The sequence below is a fragment of the Sebastes fasciatus genome, chromosome 16 (genome assembly GCF_043250625.1).
Source record: "Sebastes fasciatus isolate fSebFas1 chromosome 16, fSebFas1.pri, whole genome shotgun sequence".
In the NCBI taxonomy this organism is placed as follows: Eukaryota; Metazoa; Chordata; class Actinopteri; order Perciformes; family Sebastidae; genus Sebastes; species Sebastes fasciatus.
This window is the reverse complement of record NC_133810.1, coordinates 719,853-732,458: the sequence shown is the minus strand read 5'-3', so window position 1 is coordinate 732,458 and position 12,606 is coordinate 719,853.

Below are 12,606 nucleotides of genomic sequence, written 5' to 3'. Positions count from 1 at the left end.
GACATACTATACTATGATTTTTTTTATCAAATATTTCGTCATACTAAACTATGACTTTTCTTCACGAAATTTTTCGACATACTATACTATGACTTTTTTTCATCAAAGTTTTCGACATACTATACTATGACTTTTTTCATGAAATCTTTCGACATACTATACTATGACTTTTTTCATGAAATCTTTCGACTTGCTATACTATGACTTTTTTTCATCAAAGTTTTCGACATACTATTCAATGACTTTTTTTCATCAAAGTTTTCGACATACTATACTATGACTTTTTTTCATAAAAGTTTTCGACATACTATACTATGATTTTTTTTATCAAATATTTCGTCATACTAAACTATGACTTTTCTTCACGAAATTTTTCGACATACTATACTATGACTTTTTTTCATCAAAGTTTTCGACATACTATACTATGACTTTTTTCATGAAATCTTTCGACATACTATACTATGACTTTTTTCATGAAATCTTTCGACTTGCTATACTATGACTTTTTTTCATCAAAGTTTTCGACATACTATACTATGACTTTTCTTCACGAAATTTTTCGACATACTATTCAATGACTTTTTTTCATAAAAGTTTTCGACATACTATACAATGACTTTTTTTCATCAAATTTTTCGACATACTAGACTGACTTTTTTTCATCAAATTTTTCGACATACTAGACCATGACTTTTTTTCATGAAATTGTTCGACATACTATTCAATGACTTTTTTTCATCAACGTTTTCGACATACTATTCAATGACTTTTTTTCATCAAAGTTTTCGACATACTATACTATGACTTTTTTTCATAAAAGTTTTCGACATACTATACTATGATTTTTTTTATCAAATATTTCGTCCTACTAAACTATGACTTTTTTCATGAAATTTTTCGACATACTATACTATGACTTTTTTTCATAAAGGTTTTCGACATACTATACTATGACTTTTTTTCATCAAAGTTTTCGACATACTATACTATGAAATTTTTCGACATACTATACTATGACTTTTTTTCATAAAGGTTTTCGACATACTATACTATGACTTTTTTCATGAAATCTTTCGACATGCTATACTATGACTTTTTTTCATCAAGTTTTCGACATACTATACTATGACTTTTTTTCATCAAATTTTTCGACATACTAGACTGACTTTTTTTCATCAAATTTTTTGACATACTATACTATGACTTTTTTTCATCAAATTTTTCGACATACTAGACCATGACTTTTTTTCATGAAATTGTTCGACATACTATTCAATGACTTTTTTTCACAAAATATTTCATCATACAATACTATGACTTTTTTCATAAAATTTTTCGACATACTATACTATGACTTTTTTTCATCAAAGTTTTCGACATACTATTCAATGACTTTTTTTCATCAAAGTTTTCGACATACTATACTATGACTTTTTTTCATAAAAGTTTTCGACATACTATACTATGATTTTTTTTATCAAATATTTCGTCATACTAAACTATGACTTTTCTTCACGAAATTTTTCGACATACTATACTATGACTTTTTTTCATCAAAGTTTTCGACATACTATACTATGACTTTTTTCATGAAATCTTTCGACATACTATACTATGACTTTTTTCATGAAATCTTTCGACTTGCTATACTATGACTTTTTTTCATCAAAGTTTTCGACATACTATACTATGACTTTTCTTCACGAAATTTTTCGACATACTATTCAATGACTTTTTTTCATAAAAGTTTTCGACATACTATACAATGACTTTTTTTCATCAAATTTTTCGACATACTAGACTGACTTTTTTTCATAAAATTTTTCGACATACTAGACCATGACTTTTTTTCATGAAATTGTTCGACATACTATTCAATGACTTTTTTTCATCAAATTTTTCGACATACTATTCAATGACTTTTTTTCACAAAATATTTCATCATACAATACTATGACTTTTTTCATAAAAATTTTCGACATACTATACTATGATTTTTTTTATCAAATATTTCGTCATACTAAACTATGACTTTTCTTCATAAAGGTTTTCGACATACTATACTATGACTTTTTTCATGAAATTTTACGACATACTATACTATGACTTTTTTTCATAAAACTTTTCAACATACTATACTATGACTTTTTTTAATGACATTTTTTGACATACTATACTATGACTTTTTTTCATAAAACTTTTCAACATACTATACTATGAAATTTTTCGACGTACTATACTATGACTTTTTTTCATCAAAGTTTTCGACATACTATACTATGACTTTTTTTAATGACATTTTTTGACATACTATACTATGACTTTTTTTCATAAAAGTTTTCGACATACTATACTATGATTTTTTTTATCAAATATTTCGTCCTACTAAACTATGACTTTTTTCATGAAATTTTTTGACATACTATACTATGACTTTTTTTCATAAAGGTTTTCGACATACTATACTATGGCTTTTTTTCATCAAAGTTTTCGACATACTATACTATGAAATTTTTCGACATACTATACTATGACTTTTTTTCATAAAGGTTTTCGACATACTATACTATGGCTTTTTTTCATCAAAGTTTTCGACATACTATACTATGAAATTTTTCGACGTACTATACTATGACTTTTTTTCATAAAATTTTTCGACATACTATACTATGACTTTTTTTCATCAACGTTTTCGACATACTATACTATGACTTTTCTTCACGAAATTTTTCGACATACTATTCAATGACTTTTTTTCATAAAAGTTTTCGACATACTAGACCATGACTTTTTTTCATGAAATTGTTCGACATACTATTCAATGACTTTTTTTCATCAAATTTTTCGACATACTAGACTGACTTTTTTTCATCAAATTTTTCGACATACTAGACCATGACTTTTTTTCATGAAATTGTTCGACATACTATACTATGATTTTTTTTATCAAATATTTCGTCATACTAAACTATGACTTTTCTTCACGAAATTTTTCGACATACTATACTATGACTTTTTTTCATAAAAGTTTTCGACATACTATACTATGACTTTTTTCATGAAATCTTTCGACATGCTATACTATAACTTTTTTTCATAAAATTTTTCAACATACTATACTATGACTTTTTTCATGAAATTTTTCGACATACAATACTATGACATTTTTCGACATACTATACTATGACTTTTTTTCATAAAGGTTTTTGACATACTATACTATGACTTTTTTCATGAAATCTTTCGACATACTATACTATGACTTTTTTCATGAAATCTTTCGACATGCTATACTATGACTTATTTTCATCAAAGTTTTCGACATACTATACTATGAAATTTTTCGACATACTATACTATGACTTTTTTTCATAAAACTTTTCAACATACTATACTATGAAATTTTTCGACGTACTATACTATGACTTTTTTTCATCAAAGTTTTCGACATACTATACTATGACTTTTTTTCATAAAAGTTTTCGACATACTATACTATGACTTTTTTTCATCAAAGTTTTCGACATACTATACTATGACTTTTTTTAATGACATTTTTTGACATACTATACTATGACTTTTTTTCATCAAAGTTTTCGACATACTATACTATGACTTTTTTTCATAAAAGTTTTCGACATACTATACTATGACTTTTTTTCATGAAATCTTTCGACATACTATACTATGACTTTTTTCATGAAATCTTTCGACATACTATACTATGACTTTTTTCATGAAATCTTTCGACTTGCTATACTATGACTTTTTTTCATCAAAGTTTTCGACATACTATACTATGACTTTTCTTCACGAAATTTTTCGACATACTATTCAATGACTTTTTTTCATAAAAGTTTTCGACATACTATACAATGACTTTTTTTCATCAAATTTTTCGACATACTAGACTGACTTTTTTTCATCAAATTTTTCGACATACTAGACCATGACTTTTTTTCATGAAATTGTTCGACATACTATTCAATGACTTTTTTTCATCAACGTTTTCGACATACTATTCAATGACTTTTTTTCATCAAAGTTTTCGACATACTATACTATGACTTTTTTTCATAAAAGTTTTCGACATACTATACTATGATTTTTTTTATCAAATATTTCGTCCTACTAAACTATGACTTTTTTCATGAAATTTTTCGACATACTATACTATGACTTTTTTTCATAAAGGTTTTCGACATACTATACTATGACTTTTTTTCATCAAAGTTTTCGACATACTATACTATGAAATTTTTCGACATACTATACTATGACTTTTTTTCATAAAGGTTTTCGACATACTATACTATGACTTTTTTCATGAAATCTTTCGACATGCTATACTATGACTTTTTTTCATCAAGTTTTCGACATACTATACTATGACTTTTTTTCATCAAATTTTTCGACATACTAGACTGACTTTTTTTCATCAAATTTTTTGACATACTATACTATGACTTTTTTTCATCAAATTTTTCGACATACTAGACCATGACTTTTTTTCATGAAATTGTTCGACATACTATTCAATGACTTTTTTTCACAAAATATTTCATCATACAATACTATGACTTTTTTCATAAAATTTTTCGACATACTATACTATGACTTTTTTTCATCAAAGTTTTCGACATACTATTCAATGACTTTTTTTCATCAAAGTTTTCGACATACTATACTATGACTTTTTTTCATAAAAGTTTTCGACATACTATACTATGATTTTTTTTATCAAATATTTCGTCATACTAAACTATGACTTTTCTTCACGAAATTTTTCGACATACTATACTATGACTTTTTTTCATCAAAGTTTTCGACATACTATACTATGACTTTTTTCATGAAATCTTTCGACATACTATACTATGACTTTTTTCATGAAATCTTTCGACTTGCTATACTATGACTTTTTTTCATCAAAGTTTTCGACATACTATACAATGACTTTTTTTCATCAAATTTTTCGACATACTAGACTGACTTTTTTTCATAAAATTTTTCGACATACTAGACCATGACTTTTTTTCATGAAATTGTTCGACATACTATTCAATGACTTTTTTTCATCAAATTTTTCGACATACTATTCAATGACTTTTTTTCACAAAATATTTCATCATACAATACTATGACTTTTTTCATAAAAATTTTCGACATACTATACTATGATTTTTTTTATCAAATATTTCGTCATACTAAACTATGACTTTTTTCATGAAATTTTTTGACATACTATACTATGACTTTTTTTCATAAAGGTTTTCGACATACTATACTATGGCTTTTTTTCATCAAAGTTTTCGACATACTATACTATGAAATTTTTCGACATACTATACTATGACTTTTTTTCATAAAGGTTTTCGACATACTATACTATGGCTTTTTTTCATCAAAGTTTTCGACATACTATACTATGAAATTTTTCGACGTACTATACTATGACTTTTTTTCATAAAATTTTTCGACATACTATACTATGACTTTTTTTCATCAACGTTTTCGACATACTATACTATGACTTTTCTTCACGAAATTTTTCGACATACTATTCAATGACTTTTTTTCATAAAAGTTTTCGACATACTAGACCATGACTTTTTTTCATGAAATTGTTCGACATACTATTCAATGACTTTTTTTCATCAAATTTTTCGACATACTAGACTGACTTTTTTTCATCAAATTTTTCGACATACTAGACCATGACTTTTTTTCATGAAATTGTTCGACATACTATACTATGATTTTTTTTATCAAATATTTCGTCATACTAAACTATGACTTTTCTTCACGAAATTTTTCGACATACTATACTATGACTTTTTTTCATAAAAGTTTTCGACATACTATACTATGACTTTTTTCATGAAATCTTTCGACATGCTATACTATAACTTTTTTTCATAAAATTTTTCAACATACTATACTATGACTTTTTTCATGAAATTTTTCGACATACAATACTATGACATTTTTCGACATACTATACTATGACTTTTTTTCATAAAGGTTTTTGACATACTATACTATGACTTTTTTCATGAAATCTTTCGACATACTATACTATGACTTTTTTCATGAAATCTTTCGACATGCTATACTATGACTTATTTTCATCAAAGTTTTCGACATACTATACTATGAAATTTTTCGACATACTATACTATGACTTTTTTTCATAAAACTTTTCGACATACTATACTATGACTTTTTTTCATAAAAGTTTTCGACATACTATACTATGACTTTTTTTCATCAAAGTTTTCGACATACTATACTATGACTTTTTTTAATGACATTTTTTGACATACTATACTATGACTTTTTTTCATCAAAGTTTTCGACATACTATACTATGACTTTTTTTCATAAAAGTTTTCGACATACTATACTATGACTTTTTTTCATGAAATCTTTCGACATACTATACTATGACTTTTTTCATGAAATCTTTCGACATACTATACTATGACTTTTTTCATGAAATCTTTCGACTTGCTATACTATTACTTTTTTTCATCAAAGTTTTCGACATACTATACTATGACTTTTCTTCACGAAATTTTTCGACATACTATTCAATGACTTTTTTTCATAAAAGTTTTCGACATACTATACAATGACTTTTTTTCATCAAATTTTTCGACATACTAGACTGACTTTTTTTCATCAAATTTTTCGACATACTAGACCATGACTTTTTTTCATGAAATTGTTCGACATACTATTCAATGACTTTTTTTCATCAACGTTTTCGACATACTATTCAATGACTTTTTTTCATCAAAGTTTTCGACATACTATACTATGACTTTTTTTCATAAAAGTTTTCGACATACTATACTATGATTTTTTTTATCAAATATTTCGTCCTACTAAACTATGACTTTTTTCATGAAATTTTTCGACATACTATACTATGACTTTTTTTCATAAAGGTTTTCGACATACTATACTATGACTTTTTTTCATCAAAGTTTTCGACATACTATACTATGAAATTTTTCGACATACTATACTATGACTTTTTTTCATAAAGGTTTTCGACATACTATACTATGACTTTTTTCATGAAATCTTTCGACATGCTATACTATGACTTTTTTTCATCAAGTTTTCGACATACTATACTATGACTTTTTTTCATCAAATTTTTCGACATACTAGACTGACTTTTTTTCATCAAATTTTTTGACATACTATACTATGACTTTTTTTCATCAAATTTTTCGACATACTAGACCATGACTTTTTTTCATGAAATTGTTCGACATACTATTCAATGACTTTTTTTCACAAAATATTTCATCATACAATACTATGACTTTTTTCATAAAATTTTTCGACATACTATACTATGACTTTTTTTCATCAAAGTTTTCGACATACTATTCAATGACTTTTTTTCATCAAAGTTTTCGACATACTATACTATGACTTTTTTTCATAAAAGTTTTCGACATACTATACTATGATTTTTTTTATCAAATATTTCGTCATACTAAACTATGACTTTTCTTCACGAAATTTTTCGACATACTATACTATGACTTTTTTTCATCAAAGTTTTCGACATACTATACTATGACTTTTTTCATGAAATCTTTCGACATACTATACTATGACTTTTTTCATGAAATCTTTCGACTTGCTATACTATGACTTTTTTTCATCAAAGTTTTCGACATACTATACAATGACTTTTTTTCATCAAATTTTTCGACATACTAGACTGACTTTTTTTCATAAAATTTTTCGACATACTAGACCATGACTTTTTTTCATGAAATTGTTCGACATACTATTCAATGACTTTTTTTCATCAAATTTTTCGACATACTATTCAATGACTTTTTTTCACAAAATATTTCATCATACAATACTATGACTTTTTTCATAAAAATTTTCGACATACTATACTATGATTTTTTTTATCAAATATTTCGTCATACTAAACTATGACTTTTCTTCATAAAGGTTTTCGACATACTAAACTATGACTTTTTTCATGAAATTTTACGACATACTATACTATGACTTTTTTTCATAAAACTTTTCAACATACTATACTATGAAATTTTTCGACGTACTATACTATGACTTTTTTTCATCAAAGTTTTCGACATACTATACTATGACTTTTTTTAATGACATTTTTTGACATACTATACTATGACTTTTTTTCATAAAAGTTTTCGACATACTATACTATGATTTTTTTTATCAAATATTTCGTCCTACTAAACTATGACTTTTTTCATGAAATTTTTTGACATACTATACTATGACTTTTTTTCATAAAGGTTTTCGACATACTATACTATGGCTTTTTTTCATCAAAGTTTTCGACATACTATACTATGAAATTTTTCGACATACTATACTATGACTTTTTTTCATAAAGGTTTTCGACATACTATACTATGGCTTTTTTTCATCAAAGTTTTCGACATACTATACTATGAAATTTTTCGACGTACTATACTATGACTTTTTTTCATAAAATTTTTCGACATACTATACTATGACTTTTCTTCACGAAATTTTTCGACATACTATTCAATGACTTTTTTTCATAAAAGTTTTCGACATACTAGACCATGACTTTTTTTCATGAAATTGTTCGACATACTATTCAATGACTTTTTTTCATCAAATTTTTCGACATACTAGACTGACTTTTTTTCATCAAATTTTTCGACATACTAGACCATGACTTTTTTTCATGAAATTGTTCGACATACTATACTATGATTTTTTTTATCAAATATTTCGTCATACTAAACTATGACTTTTCTTCACGAAATTTTTCGACATACTATACTATGACTTTTTTTCATAAAAGTTTTCGACATACTATACTATGACTTTTTTCATGAAATCTTTCGACATGCTATACTATAACTTTTTTTCATAAAATTTTTCAACATACTATACTATGACTTTTTTCATGAAATTTTTCGACATACAATACTATGACATTTTTCGACATACTATACTATGACTTTTTTTCATAAAGGTTTTTGACATACTATACTATGACTTTTTTCATGAAATCTTTCGACATACTATACTATGACTTTTTTCATGAAATCTTTCGACATGCTATACTATGACTTATTTTCATCAAAGTTTTCGACATACTATACTATGAAATTTTTCGACATACTATACTATGACTTTTTTTCATAAAACTTTTCAACATACTATACTATGAAATTTTTCGACGTACTATACTATGACTTTTTTTCATCAAAGTTTTCGACATACTATACTATGACTTTTTTTCATAAAAGTTTTCGACATACTATACTATGACTTTTTTTCATCAAAGTTTTCGACATACTATACTATGACTTTTTTTAATGACATTTTTTGACATACTATACTATGACTTTTTTTCATCAAAGTTTTCGACATACTATACTATGACTTTTTTTCATAAAAGTTTTCGACATACTATACTATGACTTTTTTTCATGAAATCTTTCGACATACTATACTATGACTTTTTTCATGAAATCTTTCGACATACTATACTATGACTTTTTTCATGAAATCTTTCGACTTGCTATACTATGACTTTTTTTCATCAAAGTTTTCGACATACTATACTATGACTTTTCTTCACGAAATTTTTCGACATACTATTCAATGACTTTTTTTCATAAAAGTTTTCGACATACTATACAATGACTTTTTTTCATCAAATTTTTCGACATACTAGACTGACTTTTTTTCATCAAATTTTTCGACATACTAGACCATGACTTTTTTTCATGAAATTGTTCGACATACTATTCAATGACTTTTTTTCATCAACGTTTTCGACATACTATTCAATGACTTTTTTTCATCAAAGTTTTCGACATACTATACTATGACTTTTTTTCATAAAAGTTTTCGACATACTATACTATGATTTTTTTTATCAAATATTTCGTCCTACTAAACTATGACTTTTTTCATGAAATTTTTCGACATACTATACTATGACTTTTTTTCATAAAGGTTTTCGACATACTATACTATGACTTTTTTTCATCAAAGTTTTCGACATACTATACTATGAAATTTTTCGACATACTATACTATGACTTTTTTTCATAAAGGTTTTCGACATACTATACTATGACTTTTTTCATGAAATCTTTCGACATGCTATACTATGACTTTTTTTCATCAAGTTTTCGACATACTATACTATGACTTTTTTTCATCAAATTTTTCGACATACTAGACTGACTTTTTTTCATCAAATTTTTTGACATACTATACTATGACTTTTTTTCATCAAATTTTTCGACATACTAGACCATGACTTTTTTTCATGAAATTGTTCGACATACTATTCAATGACTTTTTTTCACAAAATATTTCATCATACAATACTATGACTTTTTTCATAAAATTTTTCGACATACTATACTATGACTTTTTTTCATCAAAGTTTTCGACATACTATTCAATGACTTTTTTTCATCAAAGTTTTCGACATACTATACTATGACTTTTTTTCATAAAAGTTTTCGACATACTATACTATGATTTTTTTTAACAAATATTTCGTCATACTAAACTATGACTTTTCTTCACGAAATTTTTCGACATACTATACTATGACTTTTTTTCATCAAAGTTTTCGACATACTATACTATGACTTTTTTCATGAAATCTTTCGACATACTATACTATGACTTTTTTCATGAAATCTTTCGACTTGCTATACTATGACTTTTTTTCATCAAAGTTTTCGACATACTATACAATGACTTTTTTTCATCAAATTTTTCGACATACTAGACTGACTTTTTTTCATAAAATTTTTCGACATACTAGACCATGACTTTTTTTCATGAAATTGTTCGACATACTATTCAATGACTTTTTTTCATCAAATTTTTCGACATACTATTCAATGACTTTTTTTCACAAAATATTTCATCATACAATACTATGACTTTTTTCATAAAAATTTTCGACATACTATACTATGATTTTTTTTATCAAATATTTCGTCATACTAAACTATGACTTTTCTTCATAAAGGTTTTCGACATACTATACTATGACTTTTTTCATGAAATTTTACGACATACTATACTATGACTTTTTTTCATCAAAGTTTTCGACATACTATACTATGACTTTTTTTAATGACATTTTTTGACATACTATACTATGACTTTTTTTCATAAAAGTTTTCGACATACTATACTATGATTTTTTTTATCAAATATTTCGTCCTACTAAACTATGACTTTTTTCATGAAATTTTTTGACATACTATACTATGACTTTTTTTCATAAAGGTTTTCGACATACTATACTATGGCTTTTTTTCATCAAAGTTTTCGACATACTATACTATGAAATTTTTCGACATACTATACTATGACTTTTTTTCATAAAGGTTTTCGACATACTATACTATGGCTTTTTTTCATCAAAGTTTTCGACATACTATACTATGAAATTTTTCGACGTACTATACTATGACTTTTTTTCATAAAATTTTTCGACATACTATACTATGACTTTTCTTCACGAAATTTTTCGACATACTATTCAATGACTTTTTTTCATAAAAGTTTTCGACATACTAGACCATGACTTTTTTTCATGAAATTGTTCGACATACTATTCAATGACTTTTTTTCATCAAATTTTTCGACATACTAGACTGACTTTTTTTCATCAAATTTTTCGACATACTAGACCATGACTTTTTTTCATGAAATTGTTCGACATACTATACTATGATTTTTTTTATCAAATATTTCGTCATACTAAACTATGACTTTTCTTCACGAAATTTTTCGACATACTATACTATGACTTTTTTTCATAAAAGTTTTCGACATACTATACTATGACTTTTTTCATGAAATCTTTCGACATGCTATACTATGACTTTTTTTCATAAAATTTTTCAACATACTATACTATGACTTTTTTCATGAAATTTTTCGACATACAATACTATGACATTTTTCGACATACTATACTATGACTTTTTTTCATAAAGGTTTTTGACATACTATACTATGACTTTTTTCATGAAATCTTTCGACATACTATACTATGACTTTTTTCATGAAATCTTTCGACATGCTATACTATGACTTATTTTCATCAAAGTTTTCGACATACTATACTATGAAATTTTTCGACATACTATACTATGACTTTTTTTCATAAAACTTTTCAACATACTATACTATGAAATTTTTCGACGTACTATACTATGACTTTTTTTCATCAAAGTTTTCGACATACTATACTATGACTTTTTTTATCAAATATTTCGTCATACTAAACTATGACTTTTTCATCAAATTTTTCGACATACTATACTATGACTTTTTTTCATAAAAGTTTTCGACATACTATACTAAGACTTTTTTTCATAAAAGTTTTCGACATACTATACTATGACTTTTTTTCATCAAAGTTTTCGACATACTATACTATGACTTTTTTTAATGACATTTTTTGACATACTATACTATGACTTTTTTTCATCAAAGTTTTCGACATACTATACTATGACTTTTTTTCATAAAAGTTTTCGACATACTATACTA